This window comes from Mobula hypostoma, chromosome 16 (assembly GCF_963921235.1).
Source record: "Mobula hypostoma chromosome 16, sMobHyp1.1, whole genome shotgun sequence".
NCBI classification, from domain to species: Eukaryota; Metazoa; Chordata; class Chondrichthyes; order Myliobatiformes; family Myliobatidae; genus Mobula; species Mobula hypostoma.
In genome coordinates, this window is record NC_086112.1 from 48,625,530 (window position 1) to 48,653,270 (window position 27,741).

The 27,741-nt window shown below is 39.0% G+C and overlaps 1 protein-coding gene across 14 annotated transcripts in view; it reads right to left on the reverse strand.

Annotated features, from left to right (window-relative positions):
- Positions 1–27,741, reverse strand: part of LOC134357390 (guanine nucleotide-binding protein G(I)/G(S)/G(O) subunit gamma-7-like) — a 347,522-nt gene that overhangs the window by 148,619 nt on the left and 171,162 nt on the right. For 7 of the 14 annotated variants that reach the window (XR_010020614.1, XR_010020613.1, XR_010020615.1 and 4 more), the window contains one exon: positions 22,190–22,225. The exons of 2 other annotated variants lie outside the window; for them this stretch is intronic. The gene's annotated coding sequence lies outside the window, so the exon portion shown is untranslated. Of the gene's footprint in view, positions 1–13,295; positions 13,378–22,189; positions 22,226–27,741 lie in introns of all 14 variants that reach the window. 5 more of the 14 variants (XM_063068924.1, XM_063068918.1, XM_063068919.1 and 2 more) reach the window with 1 other exon arrangement.

Genomic DNA, 27,741 nt, shown 5'->3' on the forward strand with positions numbered 1-27,741 from the left:
GGTTTCCTCCCACTGTCCAAAGATGTACCGGTGGGTAAGCTAATTGGTCATTGTAAAATTGTTCTGTGATTAGGCTAGGATTAAATCACAGGATTGGTGGGTGGCACAGCTCAAAGGGCCGGAAGGGCCTAATACTGCACTGTATCTCAATAATAAAGAAATAGAAGCCCTTGGGATTCTCCTTCACCTTGTCTATTGGAGCAGAGCAACCTTATGTCCCCTTCCAGCCCTCCTGATTTTTCTCTTTAAGTGTTCTCTTGCTTTTCTTATACTCCTTAAGCACCTCATTTGATCCCAACTGATAGGTGATAGGTGATACCTGACAGGGGGGCCCTCTTCTTCTTAATTAAGGCCTCAATATCCCTCATAAACCAGGTTCTCTAAACCTGTCAAATTTCCCTTTTATTGTAACAGGAACATACAGATTCTGTGCTCTCAATATTGCACTCTTGCAGGCCCTCATTTATCAAACATCTATGCAACAACTATGCAAGATCTGAAAAACATGCTTGCCAGATCTCTGCAAATGCTATCAAAATTGGGCTTTCTCTAATCTAAAGTCTCAACTTAAGGACCAGTCCTATCCTTCTCCATAATTATCTTGAAACTATTGGAATTATGACCATTAGGTCCAAAGTGTTCCTCTGCACACACTCCTGTCACCTGCCCTGTCTCACTCCTTAAGAGGAGAGCCAGTATGTGCCCATTCTATTTGTGACCAGTACATACTGATGAAGGAAACTTTCATGACCACATTAGAGAACCTGCACTCCATCTAGTCCTTCTCAGTGTGGGAGTCTCATAATCATGGTTATGATCATCTACCAACTATAACAGCAGAGTAGCATATCCTACCGTGCTGACAGACGGAGATGTCTGGAGGACATAGTGTTTGGGATTATGAGGCCAGCTGGCAGAGAGATCATTATCAGTGGAATGAAGGTGGGGGAACTGCTGTATGTTCAAACCCAATTTTCCTGTTCCTCACATTCCAAGTAACACGCACCTCATAATATCCTCACGTTTAGAAGATTCAGATACTTCAAACACAGTCACTTATGCAAGAATTTGCTGGCAAGTGAGGGAACTGTCAATGTTAAAGTTGTTAAATTCACAGGGAAATAGAGAGACATCCAATTGTTACTTATCATACATGGGTATTCCAAAGGCCCACAATGCTACTTAGTATTTAAAAGACAATTTAAATGTTTTCACTTAATTAGCCTGTCATCACTGAAGCAGCACAAAAGAGATACAGAGCAGCTAATTCAACCTTACTGGCCTATTAAGTTTGCCAATTTATGGCTAGAAACACAAATCCTGGATATTATCATTGGCAATAGTTTGAAGAGCACATGAACTATGAATATGTTGTAAACTGTGGTTTGTAAATTCTCCCTGTTCCATTTTAAACATTCAAAATCTATTATACTGCAAGGCATTTACTAATGAAAAGATGATCAATTACTATAATATGTTTGCTAACACTCTACGACGGACAAAATCCTCAGGACACTGGGAAATCCTCTGTATTTTTGAACAGTGTTATTGGATGTTTTATGTCCGCTTGAAGAAAAGGACCAGATGTTAGTTTTTTACGTCATTGAAAATGGACCTTAAACTATTTAAACCTACATGTCACTAACTGACTACACAACTTTGGTGTAAGAATTGATTTAAACAGAAAAATAAAAGCAGACTTGGTGCAGTTGCACAAATTCTTATCCATTTTTCTCTTAAAATTTTAACAATTTTCCCAACAGTGTACTCATTAGACTGAACCAGAAAAGGGAAAACAGATAGACTGTGAGCATTCCGACCAGTGCCACCTTTCGTCTGTACGTTGGTCCACTAATTTTTAATTTCTCCATTTGCAATTGTAGAAAGCTGATCTTCTGGACCTTGTTTTACATAATAATTTTGCATGCTACATTTTTAATAAATGAAGGTATCTGTTTGGAAAATAAGTCACAGTGGAAAAATTCATGATAATTGAAATATAATTTACTAATATTCAATAAAAGGTAGCCTTGATATTCAATGCTAAAGGACTAGTAAAGCAACTAGAAGTCACAGCCAAAGTATGACTAAAGGACTTTGGATTCTACTGACTAAAACTGGCCCCCAGCCAAAAGTTAAAGAAAACCTTTTCTTTGTTTATGTAAAGCACAGAGTTATCCTTTAGTACTCTGAGGTGATGAGGGTGTTGGTACATGGGTATAATGCAGAACAATAAGTGAAAACTCAAAGGCTTCATTGGCTTTGATGTCAAAAGATGAAAAATGTTGCAAAAGTTATCTGATACAGAGAGTGAAGAATTACAAAAGACACGCTAACTAAAAAGAATCTACTAATCCATGAAAGGTCAAGATACAGCATTACTTGGATATCTACTTCAAGCAAATTCACTTTACTCTTCATATCATTTAGTTTGACAAAGCAATTTAAAATGACAGGAAACTCAATAATTCTAAATACTACTGATGACACTAGTCTGCAGAGGCATATTTTATAATGAAGGGTAATTAACTAGAGTATTTGATCTCAAGTAGCATAATTATAGATGAAGTTATTGTTATCCCGATCTCACCCATCACCTTTTCCTTTTTTTGTCTCCCGAGGTCACATAATAACTGTAGCTATAGATTGATGAGGAATCTAGAAAGAAGTGTTCTAATTTCTCCCTTCTTGTGGCCTTTGCACCATATCATGTGCCTTTTAGGGGTTATGTTTAAATATTTTGTTGAAGTGTTCCTCAGTTAGAACAGCTGGGACACAAGTCCTATAAGATTACATTTTCTGCAGCCATTACTACCTGAGCAAATGGAGGTCACAAGTTTGAGTTACATATAAGTCCACCCGAGACAAACCACACCCCACCAAGACTGAGAACTATATTCTTGCAGGGAAACCTGTTTACGATACTCAGAGGATTTAAGCTGACTTGGCAAGGAGAAGAATTAAGAGCGAAGAGCAGAAAACTACTGATAGAATCTGAAAAGCAGAGCAAATAAATATTAGAAATCGAACAAATAGGCAATTAAATAAAAGTTGAAGGCTCCGAAAGGATGACATTTTACCTTTTGTGAATCAGAGACAGGAATAGCAATTTAGTATTCCTGATTACAAAGTACTCTGACAAGAGGGAGGGAGCAACAACAAAGGAGAATGGTAGCAAAACTAGACAAGGGAACAATCATGAGATTATTCTCTCAGTGGCCATTTAATTAGGTAAACCTATATACCTGCTTGTTATGCAAGTATTTTTAATCAGCCAGGCATGTGGTAGCAACTCAATGCATAAAAGCATGCAGACATGGTCAAGAGGTTCAGTTCAAATAGCAGAACAGGGAAGAAATGTGATTTAAGTGACTTTGACCGTGGAACGATTGTTGGTACCAGAGAAGTCATTTGAGTATCTCAGAAACTGCCAACTTCCTAGGATTTTCATGCACCATAGTCTCTAGAGTTTACAGAGAATGGTGTGAAAAACGAAAAAAAAAAAAATCCAGTGAGTGACAGTTCTGTGGGAGAAACCACCTTGATACTGGGAGAGGCAGGAGGAGAGTAGCCAGACTGGTTCAAGCTGACAGGAAGGTGACAGTAACTCAATGAACCATGTATTACAAACAGTGGTGTGCAGAAGAGCACCTCTGAACACATACTACATCGAACCTTGAAGTAGATAAGCTACAGTATCAGAAGACCATGAACATGCACTCAGTGCAGGAGGTACCTAATAAAGAGGCCACTGAATGTATATTGAAGTAAAGAAGAAGTGGCCATCATATAGTTGAAAGTGTGTAATAGACCTTCAAAAAGTCTATAGATACAAGTTGTTAAGGCCATATTTGGACATTGTGTTCTCTGCTGCTTGCTGCATTTCAGGGAAGATGTAGAAGCTTTAGAGTGACTGCAGGAAAGTTTCACCAGAATGTTTCCTGGATTAGATAGTATTAACTACAAGGAGAGGTTGGATACACTGGATTGTTTTCTCTGGAGGGACAGATTCATTTGGGTGACCAGATAGAAGTAGGTATATAGAATTATGAGAGGGATAAATAAGTCTTTAAGGTGAGAGGGAGAAACTTTAAAGGAGATTTGCAAGCAGTTATGATAGCAATGTTTAAGTGGCAATTACCCATAATTTTTTTTAATGTTTTGCACTATGGTGCTGCCACAAAACAACAAATTTCTTAACAAATGTCAGTGATATTAAACTTGATTCTGATTCTGACATATGAACAGGAAGGGACTGGAGGGATGTAGGACATGTGCAGGCAGATGGGAATAGTTTAACTTAGCATCATGTTCTGCAGAGACATTGTGCGTGAAAGAGCCTTATAGTTAATACTGTTAATACTAATACATTTCTATGTTCTAAGTTAAAATTTCAATTTTAGTTGTCTGAGTATTGACTGGGACATGCAGGAAAGTATTTTTAACTAGATTGTAGCAAACCCACAATTAAGGTGGGGAGGGAGGGTGGAAGTGCATTTCTTGATTCAGTTTCAGGCAATGAAGCAGTCAAGTGGAGGGATTATCAATAGGAGAGTACTTGTGTGGCAGTGATTCTGATTCAGTTACAGTAAAGCAAAAAGATAAAACAGAAGTAAACTTAGGGTGTAGATGTGTTTAAGAGGCGCTCAGCAAATGAATGTGCAGAGAATGAAGAGATACTGTTTATGGACATTGTATAAGCAGATGAGATTAGTTTAACGAGATGTGTAATTATTACTTAATTAATTTGGCATATCATGGGCCGAAGTGCCTGTTCCTTTTCTGTTCTCTGTTCTAAGTAAACATTCCCAAGTGTAGAATTTTCTGGACTGAGAACTACTCTGCAAAAGTGGACTGCAAATAGTTACTCGGAGGTAAATACATATGAGAGCAATGAGGAGTACGACATAGAGCTTATAACAGCAGAAGACCTGGAACGGTTCAGAAATTGAAATTGAAAGGAAAATTGGGAAGGCATGGAGCTGGTATGAAAAATATTGGCATGCAAAATCAAAAAGGTTTAAGTATCTGAAAGCACATATTACGCAAAATAAATAGATGAACTGAGCGCAAACAGAATAACATATACAATATGCTGGCGGAACCCAGTGGGTCAGGCAGCATCTATGCAAAGGAATGAACAGTTGACGTTTTCAGGCTGAGACCATTTATTGTGCTGGTAAATACAATCTGGTAGTCATTACAGAGATGCGGGTGAAGAACAACATGGAGAAAAACCCGAACACTGAAGAGGACGTGACATTCAGAGAGGATGTAACTAGGAGTAAATGGAGGTGTAACTTTGTTAACTAATGCTGATCCTAGTGCAATAGAGAAGGATAGCCTACATTCAGGAAATCAGGATGCAGAAGTGGATTGGGTGGAGTTGAGAACCAATAAAAGCAAGATGTCACAATGGTAGGGGTGCCTTGTTAACAAGCAGTCTCTCATTATTTTTTCCATTGTACTCTTCTTCTACTGCCAAAGAAGAAGAAGAAGAAGAATACAATGGAAAAAATAGTGAGAGACTGCTTGTTAATTAACAAGGTGGATTTCAATTTAAATATGACTGTAAAAACTTGGATGGGTAAAGGTAGTTCAAATGAAGATCTCAGTGTATTTAGAGCAGGTTCCTAAAATAGTACATTTTGGAGCCAACCAAGGAGTAGACAATGCCAGATGTTGTATTGAGCAATGAGGTAGGATTAATTAATAAACACAGAGTAAATGTGCTCCTGGGTAGCAGTGAATGAAATACAATTGAATTTTATCTTCCATTTGAGTGGGCGAAGAATAGGCCCAAGGCTAGTATTTTAAAGTTAAGTAAGGCCTGATATATAGGCAACGATGCGGAACATTAAGCAACGGGATCAATCGATCAAGAAGCAGTAGAAGACATTCAAGGGGATCTTAATGAATACACAGAATAGACAATTTCACAGATCTACTAGTAATTGAAACATCAAATACCATCAAATTTTAAGAAGAAGAAGACAATGCTGCAAAGATAGGTAGCAGATCACAAAATCGGACTAAAAGGTTAATGAGGTAAACAAAGTACAAGACAAAGCAAGCTACAAATATAAAAACCTAGTTTCTATAGATATTTTGAAAAGATAACATAACAGAGTGAGCCATTAATCCTATACAAAGCACAGTGGGGAATAAATCATTGAAAATAAGGAGATGGCAGATGAATTGAACACTCACTTTGCATTTGTTTTACCATAGAGAATACAAGCATCATTCCCGTATAATCTGCAGTTCCCCCTTGTCCATTCTCTCTTTGTCCTCTGGGTGGCAGGGATTGTAGCTTGAGGAATTATCGGTGGTCTTGGTGGGTTACTGTAATGTATGACGTACTAGTGATGGCAATGAATGTTTAGGGAGGAAGGTGGCTGCTTTGCCCTGGATAATGAGTTCTACCAGCATTGTTGGAATTGCACTCATCCAGGGAAGCAGCATTGTTTATTGTGCAGAGGGGCTATAAATATTAGCATCTACATCTTAATCTGGGGATTCCCTAATTGATCTCTTCCTTAAGAAGCAATAGGTTACCCTTCTTGGCCTCTCCTTTGAATTGTTATACACTTTATTTGGTTATTTATCTGTGAAGGTCCTTTGTGAGTTTGACTGTATTAAAGGCAATGTTCAAAGGCCTAGACAGAGTGGACATGGAGAGATGTTTCCAATAGTGGGAGAGTCTAGGACCAGAGGGCACTGCCTCAGAACAGAAGGATGTTCCTTTAGAACAGAGATGGGGAGGAATTTCTTTGGATAAAGGGTGATGAGTCTGTGAAATTCATTGCCACAGATGGCTGTGGAGGCCAAGTGATTGGGTACAGCACAGTCTGATAGGTTCTTGATCAGCAAGGGTGTCAAAGGTTATGGGGAGAAGACAGGAAAATGGGGTTTGAGAGGGAAAATAAATCAGTTATGATCGAATCGTGGAGAAGATTTGATGGGCAGAATGGCCAAATTCTGCTCCTATGTTTTATGGTCTTTTAATTAAAAAAAAATTAAAGATACTATAAAGTGTAAATCATGAATTGAAGGGAGGAAGGGTCTCTGGAAAATTATGATAATTTGGGAAGTTATAATTAGCAAACCAGAGCAGCGGGCTAGCATGTTTTGGGCCTTAAAATAGTTAGCTGGAGAGATGGCTGATATGCTGGTTTTAATTGTCCAAAATTCCTAGGCTAATGAAAGGTTCTTTTAGTTTGGAAAATATGGAGAGTAAGTCCATTATACAGAAAGGGAGGCAGACAGCAAAAATTAATTAGATAGCTTAATATCTATCACAAGGAAAAGGCCCCAATGCATGATTCACAAAAGTATGCAGATTCAGTTAGGAAAGCTAACAGAATATTGTTGTGTATGGCTAGAGGAACTGAATACAAAGAGATTATGCTTCAGTTATGCAAGAGGCTGGTGAAACCACATTTGGAGTACAATCCTTGGAGCATAGCTTTCCTTACTTGAGAAAAAATGTTCATGTGTATCGTGAAGAAGATTCTCAAAGGATACAGATCTGGTAAAAGGTTAGGTAGAGAAATGGCAAATGGAGTTTAGTCACAAGTGTGAGGGGATGCATTGTGGGAGGTTAAATGCAAGAGGAAAGTATGCAATAAACTGGAGGATCCATAGGAGCATTGATGTACAAAGAGATCTTGGGATGCAAGTCCTGAAAATGGCAACACAAGTAGATAGGGTTGAAAAAAGTATTATGCCATGATTCCCTTTGTTGGTTGGGACATTCAGTATAAAGGAGGTAATAGGGGATTCAATAGTTAGGGGAACAGACAGGAAATTTTGTGGATGTGAAAGAGACTCTCAGATGGTATGTGGCCTCCCAGGTGCCAAGGTCAGGGATGTCTCAGATTGGGTTCATAGCATTCTTCAGGGGAACGGTGAGCAGCCAGAAGTAGTGTTACATATTGGTACTAATTATACAAGCAGATGAGACCTGAGAAGAGAATATTGAGAGCTAGGTAAGAAGCTGAAAAGCAGGATCTCAAGGATAGCAAGCTCTGGATTGTTGCCTGTGCTATATGCAGTGAGGGCAAGAATCCGATGATTTGGCAGCTACATATTTGGTTGAGGAATTGGTGCAGAGAGCATGGTTTCAGATTTGTGGAACATTGGGATCTCTTCTGGAGAAGGTAGGACCTGTACGAAAGGAATGGATTACACTGGAATGGGAGGGGGAACCAATATCCTTGTAAGCATGTTTGGGGATGGTGCGGGGGGCGGTAGAGTTTAAACTAGTTTGGAAGGGGTATGGGAACCAGAATGATGTCGGAGAATGGGGAGGTCAGTGTCAAGGAACATACAGCCTATACAGACTGTGGAGAATAGTCAGTGGATAGGGCCTAATTGCAGTAGGTTGGATGGGTTGAGATGTGTCTATTTTAATGCGAAAATGATCAAGAACAAGGGCGACTATCTTGGAACATGGATCAGTGCATGGAATTATGACATTGTAGCCATTACAGAGACTTGGCCATCACAAAGACAGGAATGGCTGCTGGATGTTCTGGGGCTTAAATGTTTGCAAAGGGACAGGGAGGGAGGTAAAAGAGATGGGGGAGTGCCATTACTAATCAGGGATACTATCACAACTGCAATAAGGGAGGATGTTGAGGAGGGATCGTTCACTGTGTTTATGTGGGTTTAAGTCAGACTTAAGGGAGTAATAACTCTATTGGGTGTATTCTACAAATCTCACCAATAACAACAGAGACACTGAGAATCAGAATGGGAGATAGATTTTGGAAAGGTGAAAAAGGTTTAGATGGGGTGGAATTTGTTAGATGTATCCAGGAAGTACTCCTATCACAACATGTAGACAGGCCTACTAGAGGAGAGGCCATACTAGATTTGGTACCAGACAATGAACCTAGTCAGGTGTCAGATCTCTTGCTAGGTGAGCATTTTGAAGAGAGTGAGCACAACTCCCTGACCTTTACCGTAGCTTTGAAATGGGATAAGAGGAGACAATTTGGGAAAGTATTTAATTGGGGGAGGGCAAATTATGATTCTATTAGACAAGAACTTAGAAGCATATATTGAGAGTGTTTGTAATCAGGGAAATGGACAGCAGAAAAGCAGAAGTTATTTAGGGAGAACTTGCATAGGGTTCTGGATAAGTTTGTTCCATTGAGGCAGGGATAATAGGGTGATGGAATCATATTTGACAATAGATCTTGAATAGCTAGTCAAGAGGAAGAACAAAGCATACTACAGCTTTCGGAAGCAAGGATCAAAGAGGGCTCTAGGGAGTTACAAGGTTCAAAGGTACAATTTAATGTCAGAGAAAAGTATACAATATACATCCTGAAATGCTTTTTCTTCGCAAACATCATGAAAACAGAGAAGTGCCCCAAAGAATGATCAACAGTTACCATACCCTCCAAATATCTGGATCTGCCTCTTGGTTTCTTTGCACTACCTTACTTTCCCTTTTCTATTTTCTACTTATGATTTATAATTTAAATTTTTAGTGTTTACTATCGATTTGTACTCTAGGGAGCGCGAAGCGCAGAATAAAATATTGCTGTGATGATTGTACGCTCTTGTATCAATTGTTTGGCGACAATAAAGTATAAACATGAGAACCGCAAAGTCCATCCCCGCTCCTGGGTAGCTAGGAGGGAGCTTAAGAATGGACTTAGGAGTGTTAGAAGAGGACATGAGAAGGGCTTGATGAGCAAGTTTAAATAACATCCCAAGATATTCAACACGTGTGAAGATCAGGAGGACAACTATCATGAGGGTAGGACCCATTTAGGGATAAAAGAGGAAACGTGCCCAGAGTCGGAGAAGGTAGTGGAGGTTTCAGCAATTTGTCAGTAAGAGGGACCTTGATGAAGGTGCGAATAGCGGAGACTCACTATTATGCTGAAACACCTCAATCTTAAGAAAGAGGATGTGCTGGAACTTTTGGAAAGAAAATTCTGATGTGCAAGTCCCCAGAGCTAGATGGGATATACCCCAGGGTACTATGGGAGAGAAAAGACTGCTTCGCGTCCCTGTGGAATGTGTGGGTTTTCTCCAGGTCCTCTGGTTTCCTCCCACAGTTCAAAAACATACTGGTTCATAGGGTAATTGGTCATTGTAAATTGTCCTGTGACTGGGGACAAGGGTTAAATTGGGGGTTGCTGCGCAGTGCGGCTCAATGGGCCGGAGGGGCCTAAGGTGAGCTGCATCTCTAAGTAAAGAGATACTTCCTTTAGTGGGAAAATCAAGAACTGGATCTCACTGTTCACAAGTAAGAGGTCATCCCCATCAGTCAGTAATAGATCTTTTTTTCTAAGTGTGCTGAAACTTTGAATGTCACCTCAGAAGAGTGTGGAAGCAGAATATAGTATTTGAATATTTTTAAGAGAGAGGTAGACAGAATCGTAAGAGGTTGAAAAGTTATCAAGGTTGACAGGATTGCAGATCCATGATGTTACTGAACGGCAAACTAGGTTTGCGAAACCTAACTACCTACTCCTGCTCCCAATTAGTAAGCTTGCATGTTTGTAAGTAGAGCCTATAAGGATGAAAAGGAGAGTGGCAACTGGATCCCAAAGGGATTCAGTGGCAGGAGGCAAACACTTACAGTTGACAGGAGTTTCAGTGATAAACCATGGCCAGTGAGAGTTCACTGGGGTCAGAATTTAAAGACTTCTGTAATTTATGTAAGTGATTTAACTACTTATAGGTGGCATGATAAAGATGTTTAAGGGTGATGCAGGAACTAGCCATCTGATTGACCATAAAGAGGTAGTCTTTGGACGGCAAAAAAATATAGATCTTTTGCAGCTGGGTAGAAATTAGCTGGGCAGAAAAGTGGAAAATGGAATTTAATCCATGGAAGTGTGAGATAATGCCTTTGGGGGGCTGCAACAAGGTAGGAGAATACATGATAAATGGCATCATACTTAAATAAAGAGTGGTGTGGAGAAACTAATAGACTTTAGCATATGTTCACAGGTCTTTCATGCCAACAGCACAGGCTAATTAAGTCATTAAAATGACATGCTATCCCATATTATCCAATGAACAGAATATAAGAGAAGGGAAGATACGGAAGTGCTGTATTAAACATTTACTGGGCCTCAGCATGAGCAATGCATATGGCTCTGGTCATCCTCTTGTAGGGAATATGATTGCACTAAAGAAAGTGCAGGGGATATTTATAAGGTTGTTGCTAAGACTTGGAAATTTTAACTCTTAGGAAAACAATCCCCCTGATTCAGTAAGGTTTACTTTTTGGTCAGAGGAAGCTGAGTGGAAATTCAATTAATGAATATAAAATTAAGTTGTGCATGATGGGCTGAATGGCCTCCTGAATCATACTTTTACTATGATGCCATGATCGCACTTGCTGCCCTATTTAAAATTTTGAGAATGTACATCACGACTCACAAAGTAACAAGACTGAGGATGATTAGAGAGTATTAAGCACATTAGAAAACACATGGTTTTCATTTCATGAGCCCATACAGAGCTGTTATGCCAATCACAGGACTCCCAAACTGGCTGTGCTTTCTGGTTGGAAGATTGATGCTACTGGCAGCTTCCATAAAATATTAAACATTCAAAAGTTTGCACTGTTTCAAGTAAGTTCACTCATTCAAAATGTGGCAACTAGGGCCAAAGGCAACCAGCTCCACTTCGTTTGATGTGTATGCTTTCTGTTCTAAAACACTTAGATGTCAATCTACATTAGAGCCTATCTGCCCTGAAAAGTTAATGGACATGTTTGAAGCGACAATTAATTTTAAAATGCAATATGTTACTACCTGTAAGTACATCTAAGAGACAAATCATCAAAAGTTATAATAATTAAAGGCAAACACTTTATTTTCCAATGGTCGACCTAAGTTGTAGTTTGAAGTGACAATTAATAAAAATGCAGTATGTTACAACCTGTAAACACATCTAAGATATAAATCATCATAAGTAATGATAATTAAAGGCGAACACTTCATTTTCCTGCGGTTGACCTAAGTTGTAGTTTAATGTCTGTGTGATGATCAAATAAAATGACTGTATTCTCATGTAATTTCTTTAGGTTGTTAAATTATAGTAGACGTCATTGTACAAAGCTCCGTTTCCTTTGATGTTTTATAAGACAGACACTTGATTGCAGCAGTGTAGGTACCTGAAGTGAAGTTTTTCTTCTTAGAAGTACTTGTTCTACAGGTAAGATTACTATAATACTTTCGCTAATGAAGTATCCACAACAAGCAGATGTTCATCTGCTGCTGCACTTGTCAGCAGTTGTTCTGGGTCTTGTGCTAATCTTTACAGCTCTAACAAGGGCAAAAACTGCTAAGAAACTGACATTTGAGTATTGGTACACTTCCAAATAATTCTGAAATGTGGGTCAGTTGTATTAAGTAGTTAAACAAAGGTTTATAATATTCATGCTGATTATGTCCTTTTATAGGAAATGGTTCAATTTTTGTTTTCAGTGCCAACATAGGTTATGATTGGAAACATCAAGTATTACCCCCTCCCCCACAGATCCTCAAAATCCACATTGGACTACCTCAAGAGGCACAAGCTGAAGGTTTTGCCATGGCCCTCACAGTCCCCTGACCTAAACATCACCGAGAATCTGTGCATAGACCTCAAAAGAGCAGTGCATGCAAGATGGCCGAAGAATCTCACAGAACTAGAAGCCTTTTGCAAGGAAGAATGGGCAAAAATGCCCCAAACAAGAATTGAAAGACTCTTAAGCCTGGTTTATACTTCTCAATTAACTCGATGCCGTAACCTACGCAAGTGGCCTACGTGCATTGTGAGCATTTATACTTGTGCGTTGGTTGGTCTGCATTGCTCTGCAATTCACTCACGTCACGCATGCGCACTCACCTGCCCGTGCAAACCTTCATGGTCATGGTAGTCTTTCTCGGGGTAAACAAGACGCAAGTGTCTTTTTTCGTAAAAGCGAAACGTGTCCTCCATAATTTTGGAGGTCTGTAAAGCTTTATGGAAAGCATTGCAGCCAGGGTTCCTTCCCTGCCCTTCAGTCGCACAATGGGAAGCTATTGCAGCGTAGGATGAAATGCGATGCTACCAAGCGGACCAATCACAGCTGTTGCGTTCTGCATTGCTGCGACGCGCGGTTACATTTTGGGAGAGGTGCGCGTCGCAGTAACGCAGGCTCTCGTGTAGAGTTCCGCGTCGGCTTTGTGTAGGGTTTGCGGCGATGCAGTACTGACGGCGACGTGTTTACGCAGAAGTATAAACCAGGCTTTAGCTGGCTACAAAAAGCATGTACAAGTTGTGATACTTGCCAAAGGGGGTGTTACTAAGTACTGCCATGCAGGGTGCTCAAACTTTTGCTTCGGGCCCTTTTCCTTTGTTGTTATTTTGAAACTGTAAAAGATGGAAATAAAAAAAGTTTTCTTGCTTAAAATATTAAAGAAATGTATCATCTTTAACTGTATGCCTTTTGGAAATTGGTTCATCATTTACTCACTTAGCTATTCACAGTAACAGAAATTTTGACCGGGGTGCCCAAACTTTTGCATGCCACTGTATATGTAATCTCAATGGATAGGAAAGGATCTAGATAAATGCAGCCTCCTAGAAATTTGGACATGCAGCACTTTGATTTAGCATCTGTCTGAAACACTTTATTTTAGAGTGGAATATTATTAGGTTTAATTGTATCTCACTGGAAATTCAATTAGCCACTGAGATTTCCTTTTAAGTCATGCAGAAAAGACATATTACATATCCATTGTTTCCACTTCTGGCCACCTACTTCAAGCAGGAGCTCTAGTCTTAGCAAGTCCCATTATGCACCACCTTTTTATTAACCTCTTGCCTTCAAACTCCCGCTCCATGTAGCAAAACCTTTAAACTCAATGACTTTGTTGCTCCCTTTGCCAACTGCCAGTTCTCTTGCACCCACCCCACCCAAATCAACCTCCCTGTTGGCTCTGGCCTGCAACTAAAGCACTGGAATTGCACTAGGCATTAACACCACCCGACATTCAGTGTAATTTGAAGCTGCTGCTTCTCCTCTTAAATCCCTTTGATATTGCAGACTATTCTCTCCTCTAATTTCAGCTCTGTTGCATCTCCAACAATTAGTCAGCAGAGTTTTTGATTAACTGAGGAAAATGGTGACTTTGCACTCTCATCAAACAGTACAGGTCAGGCACAGAGTAAAGCCCTCTCTACACTGTCATAACAAAAACACCCAGTACAGGGGTAATCCTTACCCAGATGCAGAATATAGTTCTGTTACTGGGTAAGGTAAGAGTTCAAGTCTTACTGTGTGCCACAGAAGTGCAGGACTGGTGCTGCACTAGACACCGTATAATATATGTGTACAGGTCTGAGGTTGCTATTATAAAACTCTAGGGTATACATTAGAACAGACAACCCCAATAGGCGGACTGCGGGCCAGGTCCGGACCGTGAGAACCAAATGTCTGGACCTCGCCGACCCATTGGCACTTATGTGAATGCACCTGTCATAACATGTAAATAAAGCGCGCACTGCTCTAATTGATTTTAACCTCATCCCACACCGTACACTTGACGTAGAGCGCGTGATGCCGAGTTGATTAAAACATGTGCAATTGATATGTTTGGCCAAATTTTAAGTCATGATGAGAAAACCAAGAAAACAGTTGTGGAGCTATTAAAAATGATGCCATTGCCGGCTAACGTGGCACCAAGAAGAGTAGAAGTTTTAGCGGAGGAGTGTTTTTCCAATCTATTCACTGATTTGGAGAAAGCAGAAGCCATATCACAAGCCATAGACTCGTCCTGTGACCGAACCGATATAGAAGAGCTATTTGTGTTTGCAAGATTTTTTGATGGAAAGACCTTTTGGGAAGAGCTACTTTGTTTGCTTCCTCTGCCTGGGTGCACAACTAGGGAAATAATTTTTAACGAATTGACATACTTCTTTGAGAAGAATGGCTTGGATGTGAGCAAAATTGTGTCCATTGTCACTGATGGGGCTTTGTCGATGGTGGGACAACACAAAGGCTTGGTAAGCAGGTTTGCCGCCGTTAACCCAGCACTCTTGGCATTTCATTGCATTATTCACAAATCAGTGTTGTGCGCTAAACTGTGTGGAGAAATGAAAGAGGCAATGGATACTGTGATGAGACTGGTAAATTTCGCTCCTGAGAGTTCTAGTCTGCAACATCGCCTTTTCAGAGTATTGCTGGAGGAAATGTCAGCAGAACACAAAGATCTTTTGCTGCATAATGATGTTCGCTGGCTGAGCAAAGGGCGTGTGTTGGAGAGGGTGTGCCACCTGCACGATGAGCTTGTGTCTTTTTTATCCAGCTTGCAGAGCCAAAAAGCCCAAGGATTTAAGAGGTTTTTAAGTGACAACAAGGTGATGGCACATGTTCTTTTTTTTGTGTTACATCATGTCTCATCTAAATCAACTTAATCCACAATTACAAGGCAACAACCACACTGTTGCGGACATGTAGGAGGCGATTGAAGCTTTCCGGTCAAAGCTGAACCTTTTGGAGAGAGACATTCATGGGAGAAAGTTGCACTTTCCACGTCTGCGGGAGCATTGCGAGAAGAACGAAATGCTGGAGGATCCAGTGATGAAAGATTTAGTGATGAGCCTGGCAGAAAACTTCAGGGAACAATTTGACACCCGTTTCGGCTGACACCCAGTGGACTGCAGAGGCCAAGAGGCTGTTGCCTTCCATAGATGAGGCAACTCTTCAGATGGAGGTCTTGGAAATGGGGACACCTAATTTGCTCAAAGCACAACACAAGGACGTTGGGGTGAGTGACTTTTGGATCAACGTGGTTCCCCAAGCTCAATTCAAAAACATGAGAGCTATTGCAATGCTCCTACTCACACTATTCCCCTCCATGTACATATGTGAGTCATCGTTTTCTTCAACGAACTCTATCAAGAACCAGGACAGAAACAGACTCTCCAATGCACATCTTGGCCAGTGCCTCAGGATTGCCACAACAGAATACAGGCCTGACAGCAGAAGAATTGCCTCATCACGTCGCTGTCACTTCTCTCACTGATTCGTGAGTGAATCAATTTACTTTTGTCCATTTGTTAATCTTATTGTGATATAATATTACAACAACAATAATACTGATAATTTCATTTATAGCTACACTTCATACTTCAAATGCTACACAGCTTAATTAAAAAGAACAAATAGATTAAATGAGAGAACAGAAACAGTGGAAAAGGCAGTACTATTAAAACTCTGTGTGGAAGAGAAGTGTTCTTTGTGTGGAAGAGAAGTGGTGAAGACTACCACGTTTACTCTGTTCGTGTGTGTGTGTGTGTGTGTGTGTGTGTATTTTAAGTCCCAGATGAGTTCTCAATGTGACAGCTGACAGTTGTGATAACTGTAGTCATAATTAAATGGTTGGTTTTGGACTTATTTTGTTTCAAGAGAGCATTTTTTTTTCTTGTGTGACCCACAACACAGGCTTTGAGAATCCCAGGCCTAAATTCCTAAATTACTACTACTACAAATGGTAATAGCAGCAACAACAACATCTGCTCATAAAACAACTTACTGGCGCAATGGAAAAAAATCCCTGGAAGTTTTGGCCCTTGGCTTGGCATGCTTGACATAATTTGGCCCTTGTGGAAAACTAACTGGGGAACCCTGCATTAGAGGATAACAATTTGTTACTATGTAATATAAGGGTACAGTAGTGGTAGATACAGTTCTGTCACTATATAAACAGTACTAGTGAGCAAGTGACTCTCTCTATTAATCCTCTGGTATAGTAAAAGTAGGTACAGGTTTTCAAACACAAAATGTTGGAGGAACTCAGCTGGTCAGGCAACATCTGTGGAAAGGAATAAAGAGTCGATGTCTTGGATAAAAATTCAAAGGACTACATTCAGTTCAGTCTAAGGTAACAAATGTAAAATAGTGCTTCAAAATAGGAACAAGTATATCTTCAATATCTGTTTTTCTGCATAGCACAGTATTTCTCTTCAGAACTGAGAACAGTGTCTGGAACAATATTTAAAAAAAAGTCAAAGGAACCAAATGCAAAAATGCTTTATGTGTAGAAGAAAGGTCACTTTGCTTTGTTTTTCTGTCTGCTTTGGTAAGACACATTTTTGTTTGTCTATTAAGGGAATAACTTTACTCCATTCCAACATCAGGGAGTCGCTCACACAAAGTAAATTGAACCTATGAGTGCATTCTGTACATAATTTTCCAACCAGACTAGTTTTAAACAGAAATAAGATGGGGTTTCTTCACACTAATACTCATGCAAAATTCTCCCTCCACCCTCTACTTCTCTAATGGAATTTTTTGCCACAGGCAGCTATGGAGGCCAAGACTTTATGTACTTTTAAGGCAGAGGTTGACAGATTCTTGATTGGTCAGGGCACGAAGGGATTCGGAGAGAAGGTAGGTGACTGGGGCTGAGAGGAAATTGGATTACCCATGATGAAATGGTGGAACAGACTCAATGTGCTGAACGGCCTAATTCTGCTCTTATATCTTGTGGTCTAATGGTAATGTTTAAATATATTCTTTTAGCTGTATGTGACTCTAATCAATTACAGTTGAGTTTTTTAGGGTCTTCGTGTGTATATATAAATGGATGAAGATGCAGGTGGTCTTATTAGCATGTTTTCAGACGACACAACAATTGGTAGAATTTGGGATATTGAAGATGTCACATGATACAGTAGGGATCAGAATCAAAATGAGGTTTATTATCACTGTCTTATATGGTGTCAAACTCGTTGCTTTGCAGTAGCAGTAAACTGCAAAGACATAATGTTACTAGAAATTACAAAATAGATAAATAGTGCAAAAAAGTGGAAGAATGAAGTGGTGTTCAAGCGTTTATGGATTGTTCAGAGATCTGATGACAAAAGGAAAGAATATATTGATCACTTGGTGGAGAAATAGCTGTTAATATTTAATCCAGACAAATATTGGATGATGTATTTTGGGTATCAAATGCAAATAGTAAGTATACAGTAAATGACAGGATCTTTAGGAACAATGATGTTTATAGGGATCTTGGGGTAAAAATCCATTGTTCTTTGATGATGGCATCTCAGGTGGATAGTGTGGTAAAGAAGGCGTATGGCATGTTTGTCTTCGGCCAAGGCAATGAGTTTAAAATTTGCGAAGGTAAAGGTTGGACAAACTTGGGTTGTTTTTATTGCAGCATGGGACACTGAGGGGAGATCCAGTAAGAAGTATTTAAAATGAGAGGCATACACTGGTCGATGGTCAGAATCCTTTTTCTACGATGGAAATATCAAATATTACAGGCCATAGGTTTAAGGTGAAAGGGAAAAGACTAAAGGAAATTTATGAAGTATGATATTTAGGCAGAGTATGATATTTATGATATTTAGATATTTAGATATTTAGAAGGTACCTGGAATGCACTGGCAGTGAAGGAGGTAGAAGCAGATATTATAACAATGTTTAAGGAGCATTTAGACAGGTATATGAAAAAAGAGAACAGAGGGATATGGACTTTGCCCAGCCAGTTGGGATTAGTTTGGATTAACATCATGGTCAGTGCAAACATCGTTGGTTAAGCAAGGTATGCAAATCTAAATTAGGAAAGGATTTTTGTCTACCTTAGACAAAACATCATGTAAGAGGAAGAATGACATAGGTGGCAAAACAATGAGGAGTGGTGTGTGTGAGGGGGACTCCCAGGTTAGGAACTTCCACATCCTGAGAAGAAGGGTTATCTGCTTGGCATTCAAAAGAACTGAAGGCCAGCTGGGGTACAGGCCTAGCTTATGCAAGTGAAAAGATGCTCCCCACAAAGTGGATGATCAGTCTTGAAGAAGATCTTGCCAGGCCTAAAGAATGGAGTATTTCTGACACAGCTTTTACCTCTCCAGGAATGGAAGCTATCGTCATTGTACCACAGTATCACACTTGCTTGTTGCCTGCAATATTTAAATTGTGAAACCTTTCACTTCTCATATTACTTTGGAGGTTTTGTGCACTACAATAGAACATCAGACTCCACATTTTTACACTTTATATGTCAATTAATAATGAGAAAATTCAGATGCTTAATGAGTAAACAATAGCTGGAAACACACAACTGGAAAATAAAAGCCATTTGGTTACTCGTTATGATTCCTAATACTGTACATTAGAGTTTAGTCAGATACTTTAATCATTATCTTATTGCTGTTTTTCAAACACTAATTACACTCATGATCTTTGCATTTCACCTTGTTTAGGTAGTTAAGATTTGAATAAGAATGTATTATTCAGAATCTGCTAGCTTGAGTGGTGTGCTAAATTTATTGGATTCATGTTTAATAATTCCTGAAATAACTTTTATTATTCTAACAAAAGCATTTTTGCATATCTCCCACCGTGCCAAGATCATTTTCTATTTATTGCAGAAATTTTCCATTTACTCAAGAGACAATTAGCCAGAAGGAAGGATGTTAGGAAATTAAGTTAATTAACTGGATATTTAAAAATGCATGACAATAGCAAGTTTGTCATGTTAGTCTCTTAGAAAAGTATCTAAATTTTGGATATCCTTAAATAGATAAATTAGGTTTTAAATAATGTATAAAAACTCTCAATCATTGATAAAAGAAATTTAATACATTAACAGTTGAAAGGCTCATTATTATTTTCTGAAGGTCAGTATGTGGGTAACTTAGTTGGGGGATAACATTCCTCAAATGCACCCATTTAGACATGGAAACATCTCAATAACATGGATGATAAAGAATGATGTTTCCTAGAATTTGACCTACATCTATACCCATCATCTTTCAATCTGTACTTTAGATTTAAGAGTACATGAGTAAAAACTACCTTAATAGTGGGAGATTCATCATTTTTAAAAAATTTTATTCCCATCTAATTTCATTTTATAAATCATTCCTACGTAAGATATGCTTCTATGATATAATTTTGATGTACCAAAAAAATAGTGTGTTCTCTGTGTATTGGTGTAAAGGACCAACTAATGGTCTGTGAAGTCCAAAACAAGTATTTTTCTTAATATTATTACAGGACCAAGAAGAGGAGAATACTTCAGGCAAGCCACTGGTGAGATTGCCTCAAATAATCTGACTCCTCCAAGCCTAAATCACCTCAAAAATTCCATCTATCACTGATATTAAATATCTAATGATATTTGATAATCTGGTAATATCTTCCATGAGACTACCATAGGCAAAGCATTTGTCATCACTGAGCAAATTATAAGGAGCACTGCGACAAGAAATCAACATCTACCATTAAGGACCCCTATCATCCAGGCCATGCTCTCTTCTCACTACTACCATCTGGAAAGGAGATGCAGCAGCCTAGGGTCCTACATCACGAAGTTCAAGAACAGTTATTACCCTTCAACCATCAGGTTTCTGAACCAACTTCGAACCAACCCTATGGACTCACTTTTTTTGAATTTTACATATACATACTTCGAAACTAAATTTACTTTGAACTTTGATGAAAAGCACACAGTATTTGAGAAATGCCATAAATGATATGTATTTACAAAACTATTTCTCTGTGAATGTTTCAATGGAATTTACTCAGACCAAACTATTTGACTAACAAGAATTTCGTTTTTGAGAGCCAACTAATGGTATCTTTCAGCCATTGGATAGATTTCTTTTATAGTTTCAGTAAACATCCTTTGTACCAGAACTGATCAGTTCCACTATAAAGGAACTGTATTATTAATTCAGTTTGTTTTCTCCGGTGTGGGCACGTGGCCAAGTGGTTAAGGCATTGGACTGGCAACCTGAAGGTCATGAGTTCGAGGCCCAGCCGAGGTAGCATTGCTCTGCAACGACACTGGTGCCAAGCTGTATGGGTCCTAATGCCCTTCCCTTGGACAACATTAGTGTCGTGGAGAAGGGGAGACTTGCATTGCAGCATGGGCAACTGCTGGTCTTCCATACAACCTTGCCCAGGCCTGTGCCCTGGAGAGTGAAGACTTTCCAAGCGCAGATCCATGGTCTCGCAAGACTAACGGATGTTTTCTCCACATTCCTTAAAAAACATTTTCTTTTTGATTTCAGCTCTCTCCAACATCTCTGAACTGCATAACACTGCTTTTATATGTCTGGTTGTTTCCTCTTTCTGTATCTACCCTCCTTAACCAATCAACCTGAGGGCTTTGTTAAGAGCACTTTATCACTACAACGGTGGCCTCATTCTGTCAGAGGTATTTCCTTTGTCCGATCCATCCTATCCGCATTTCCTGAGCAATTTAAACTTGTTTTCTTATTTCACTAGTTCTGACTAGGGGACTTGACCTGAAACATCAATTCTTGATTCTGTCTGACTTCCTGAGTGCATCCAACATTTTCTGTTTTTATTTTAGACTTCCAGCCTCTGAAATTTTATTTTACTTTCAGATATATTTTAAATATTTTGTGAGAAATGCATCAGTTCATCATGTGCAATTTTGCCAGGTGATACTTTAACCCAGCGTCCTCTGCATACTGTAATTTGTAGTTGCAAAATTCAGCAGAAAAAAAGGATGAAATATGTAAAATGAAAAGAATATCTAAAGAGTTGGATTTTTAACTTCTCAATTTTGCAAGTATTTCAACTAAAAAGTATGGAGTAAACGAATATTCCACAATCATTTTGTTGTAACTTAGAGTTAATTATTTCTGAGATAGCATTACTATACCATGAGCTAAGTTACCACCATTCATGCAAAATATTTATCATTCAAAATGCCGGTAATTCAGTGCTTCAGTCTTTAGTCACACTTTAGGAGTTTAGACAATTAGGGCATGACTAGATTCTTTACAGAGATTCATTCATCATATTGGTATTTCAGAAGGTTAATGTACAGATTTTCAGGACCTTGATGAATGCACTCTTTTGATGAAAGAAAATGAGTAGTTGTGAATTTCACAAAAGCTTTTTAAACAGTGCTTCTCGTGACCTAATCTGACTCATATTGCATTACTTCCCATCCTCAATGACACCAGGAATGATCATCCTCTTCCTATGTTATAGAATTTAACTGTGATAAAATATGTTCCGGGGGAAGACAAGCAACACATGTCAAATAATACGGCTTTCACATCCTACACAGATGATGCTGAATAACTGCATAAACTTGCATTCTGAGTTCCTGCTGAGCTCATTCTTTGCTTGCCAGTCAGTATTTTCTTGATCAATATACTGTAAAATCAATAACACAGTCCATACCTCTTCTCTTTTGTTTTGAGGGAAGCACTCTTCAGTCTGCATAAAGAGTTAGAAAAATACATGAATGCTTTATCTTTGTTGAGAAATACACACACACACAAATTTACAAACCCATATATTTCATTCTAGATGCAAAAAAGAAAATCTTTGATCCTATCGAAAGCTTTTCTCCTGCAATTTCACTAATTCTGGCTTTGGAGAAAAATGCATTCTCAGACGATCTTGCATATATCTGAGTGATCATCTCAATCACTCTAACTAAAATGCTTTAGGAGTATCTAATTTACAATAAAATAGGAGCAGTTATGCCTGCAACTTTACCACTACTCAATTTTTCTTTATGTTCATTATTTTACAAAAACATAAAAAAAACTGATTGACTAAATCTCTAATGAATATATTATAGATCAGTGCTTTAAACCAATTATTTCTAAAATAATGATCTTTCTCTTCAGTTCTGTTGACCACAGCTCTTTTTTTTCCTTTACATTTACCCCCATCCTGAGATATATTCAAAAGAATCAGATAATGATGGCAGGAATGTGGGACCAGATGACTTGACTGGGATGAAGGACTTCTAGAAATGAAGAATGCTCCAGAATGTATCTCCTTCCTGTTGTCAAACTGAGCCACACACACAAAATGCTGGAGGACCTCAGCAGGTCAGGCAGCATCTATGGAGAGGAATAAACAGGCGACTTTTCAAGTGGAGACCCTTCCTCAAAATGAAGGATGCTGCCTGACCTACTGAGCTGCTCCACCATTTAGTGTGTGTTACTCAAAATCTCTCGCGGTTTTGATTGTCACATTTTTTGGTATCTTTCAGTGTTGGTAAGAGTAATATGGGAGTTAGTGGTGGCCTAACTTGGAGAACATTAGATATAGATATACAACTAAAATTATCTCTCATTCTCTCTTCACCTGAGATTTTGACATTTTTGACATTTCAGCAAAGTGATAATACTAAGTGAATTCAACAGGTGGTTGGTGTCAATTCGATGAAGAATACTATCACAGCTGATTCTCTGCTCACCCAAAATCTATAGTTTCATATTTTAGTGGGACTTACTGGCTCAGGTTAGGATTGAGAATGCATGTAATTATTGATATTATTAGGTTGTGGGCAATGATATACTTCTTCCATTACTGTCTTGAACCAGATCAGAAACTCTAACATAGTCTGGAGCAATGCCTTGGAACCAATTTACTTTGTATAATTTATTAGAAACGTAAAAGGACTAAGTGAATGCTGTGTGTAAAGAATGCAAAATTCCATTTACTGATTTCTTCAAAACATTTGAGGCTCTTGGAACTTGTGCGGGTCAATACTATTTACTATGCAATATCGGCATGTTTTATTAGATGTTAATCTAACAAGCAGAAGAATAAGTGAGATGATTTGCATTGCAGAATTAGGCGTGTGATTATTTTCAGTATTATTCGATGAAACCGTGAACAATTGACTGCATAAAGTATTTAAGAAATGAGTTTGAAGTCATTTTCAAAGAAATGACAAAACACTGGGAAATCCTCTTTCCCAGTAATTCAACAAAATGAAGTTCACAGATCCTAGCAATAATGAATATTTTAATAGTGGAGCCGTTTTGCTTGATCAAATAATATCTTATCAATTTATTCTGGTAAATGAGAAAATCTGATTAACGTAAGCATTAAATTCCTGGCAAATTGCATAACCAGGGCTGTGGATAGGGCTTTAAACTAAATAGTAAGGATCTACAGGTTGGAAAAGTAAGGCTACAGTAAAAGTGAAGACGAGTACATGATGATGTTACAGAAGTTTCCAGAATTAAAAATTGTTGACATGTTTAGATAGGGATAAGAATTTAATTTTTGGTAACATGGCAACAAAATTGAAAAGGGTAATAAATACAGGACTGAAGGTGTTATACTTGAATGCAAACAGAATATGAAATTAGATGACCTTGGAATGTAGTTAGAAATTGGCAGGTATGACATTGTGGGCATCACTGAGCCATAGCTGAAAGATGATCATGATTGGGAGCTTAACATCCAAGAATACATACTGGATTAAATGACAGGAAAGTAAGCAGAAACGTTGTTCTGTTGGTAAAAACAATGAATTAAAATTCTTAGATATAAGCGATATAGGATCAGAAGATGTAGAATCCTTGTGGGAAGAGTTAAGAAACTGCAAGGGTAAAAAGAACCTGAAGGGAGGTATATCCAGGGCTCTAAACAGTAGCTAGGATGTGGGCTACAAACTACAGCAGGAGATAGAAAGGACTTGTAAGAGGGACAACGTGAGAATGATCTTGGTGTGTTTCAATATACAGTTAAATTGGTAAAATCGGGTTGGTGCTGGAACTCAACAGAAGGAATTTGCAGATTGCCTACGAGATGGATTTTCAGAGCAGCATATGGTTGAGCCCATTAGGGAAGAGGCATTTCTACATTGGATTTGATTAGTAAGCTTAAGGTAAAGGAATCCTGCGAGGCAGTGATTATAAAGCGATAGAATTCACCCTGCAGTCTGTGTGAGGGGGGGGGGGGGGAGAGAGAGAGAGGAGAGAGAAAAAGCTAAAACCTGATGTTCTGGTTTTTCTGGTAATATGGTGGTGCACTTGGGCACAACAGCCTCTCTGGGTCCAACCAAAAGTGCAAGTCTTTTTCAAGATCACAAGACACTTCTAGTTATCAGGAACATCAAGTGCTGCAGGTCTGTCCCACTAGTGAGTTGCTCATTGGTGGCGGAGCTGAACTTGTTGTGCACCATGTTGCAGCTTGCTTCAGACGCCCAGGTAAGACGGAGTCAGAGGCGGTGTGTGATCCAATGAATGGTGCAGGTACTGGACAATTTTACTGTGATCACCAGACCTTGTTGAATGTTGATAATGTAGAATACTATGAGCCTGATTCACTGGTTCAGTGGTGAAGCCAAAGGTGCTGCGTGACCTCAGTTTAGGTGCGGACTAGTCCCTCATGCCTCAGGCTTGCCTGTAGTTGTCGCCAGGGAAGGAGATACTGGAGCTGCTTGTGTGCCACTGGATTCTGTACTGGGTTGAGGGCTGGCACGTCCTGTTGGTTTTGCCCTCCAGTTTTTGCTCGGTGGAAAACAAGCTGGAATGCATTCATCTATGGCTGCTCTTGTGTAATATGAGGAATACTGGGTGCTTATTCTTGTGGAAACATGACTCCAGGACAACACTATCAATCTACAGGGCATGACACTCAGAAACTTGGGCTATATTACTATTTTTTAATAAATTCTTTTGTAACTTTGGTTGTTTTTTTGTGACCATAATTATATGAACTATATGTGCTGCGTGTGACTGTTGGTACTGTGTTTTGCACCTTGCCCAGAGGAATGCTATTTCTTTTGACTATTCATGTGAATGGATGAATGATAATTAAACTTGAACTTATACAATGGAGCAAAAGGCATGAGAAAGGAGCTGTCCAAAATTGAATGGAAGGGGACACTATTGAGGATGATGACAGAGCAGTAATTGCTGGAGTTTCCAGGAGTAACTCAGAAGGTACTGGATTGCTTCATCCAAAGAAGAAAGAGCATTCTAAAGGGAGGATGAGATAAGGAAAGTCAAGGTTGGCATAAAAACAAAGGAGAGGGCATACAATATAGCAAAAACTAGTAGGAAGCTACAGAATTGGGAGGCTTTTAAAAAGCACCAGAAGACAACTAAAAAAGCAATAAGGAGAGAAAAGGCGAACAATGAAGGTAAACTAGCTAATTATATAAAAGAGGACCCCAGAAGTTTTACAGATTATAAAGAATAAAATGGATATCATACCGCTGGAAAATTATGCTGGAGAGATAATAATAAGGGGCATAGAAATAGGGACAAACTCAATAAATATTTTGCATCAGTCTTGCTGGGCAGAAAGAATGACAGTCTACAAATCAGTGAATTTGAATGAATCGAGGAAAGTGGAAATAAACAGATCAATTGTCTTTGTTCCTGTCATGTGCTTGGGAATGGAGGCTGTCATTTTATGAAGATACTGTTTTTACATTTTGTGAGATGAAGTTGCTTGGCTTTCTATGTTTTAAAGAAGAGACAATGATGCTCCAGGTAATCTGTTGGACTATAGATAATATCCAGATAAGAAGTTATTTGTGCAATGTTTTTTGGTTTGATATAACATGCAAGTTTTTGACTGTTGGAGTCAGTGTCTGTTCTGCGACAATCAAGCTGGCTGCTGATTGAGAACAAAGATCCATAAGTTATCGACTGTCACTTGTTGGGAAGAGAGCAATAAATGAATGTTGGCTTGGAGCAGAGTCAATAACAAGGTGTTAAAGGTCAGACTCATGACCTGTAGCCAATGACATTGAAATGCAATATTTGAATTGATAAGGAATGGATTTAAAAGTGGATGCTTCATGTGTGCTGGCAGCAGTAACTTAGGAGAATAACCATTGCAAATACAGGTTGAGTGACCCTGTGTGGAACACGTGGAGAGTGAATTGGGATCATGAGGATGCCTGGCCAGAGTAGACTCCTTTGCTCAGGTAATACCTTTACTATTCTTTGACTGCTCAGGAGAGTCAGAGAAACTTAGCGGGTGTGCAGACAAGGTATTTAGCGTATGAATTCATGTACTTGCTAGTTTAGATGATAAAGGTACTTGACGGTAAATATAGATTTTGTGCCTCACTGATCATTATTACAAGGGCTAATTCTTGTAACAGTCTTCACTGTAGAAGACACCAGCAGTACACCTGAAATTCCTGAGTTCAGGGGCAGAAGTGAGTGTAGTCAGTATTACTAAGGAGAATGTGCTGGCTGAAAGGTGTGAAGGTATATAAGTCATGTGGACCAGATGGACTACACCCCAAAGTTCTGAAAGTGTAGCTGAGTAGATTGTGGAGGCATTAATAGTGATCTTTCAAGAATCACTAGATTCTGGAATGGTTCTGGAAGACTGCAAAATTGCAAATGTCACTCCACTCTTCAAGAAGGGAGGGATGCAAAATACAGGAAATTATAGGCGTGTTAGCCTGACATCAGTGGTTGGAAAGATATTGGAGTCTATTATTAAGGATGAGGTGGAGGTGCAAGACAAAATATGCCAAAGTCAGCATGGTTTCCATAAGGGGGGGAAGTCTTACCTGACAAATCTGTAGGAATTCATTGAGGAAATAACAGGCAGGATAGACAAAAGAAAATCAGTTGATATTGTTTACTTCGATTTTCGAAGACCTTTTACATAGTGCTGCACATGAGGCTGCTAAACATGATAAAAGCTCATGGTATTACAGGAAAGATACTAGCATGGACAGAAATTTGGCTGACAGGCATGAGGCAAAGAGTGGGAATAAAGGAGCCTTTTCTGTTTAGCTGCTGGTGATGATCTGCAGTGGTTGTTTCTTTTCATGTTACATTTCAATGATCTGGATGATGTATTTGATGCTTTGTTGTTAATTTTGTGGATGACACAAAGACGGGTAGAGGGGCAGGTAGCATTGAGGAAGCAGGAACTTGGACAAATTAAGAGTATGGACAAAGAAATGGTAGATGGAATACAGTATAGTGCATGATGTAGAATAC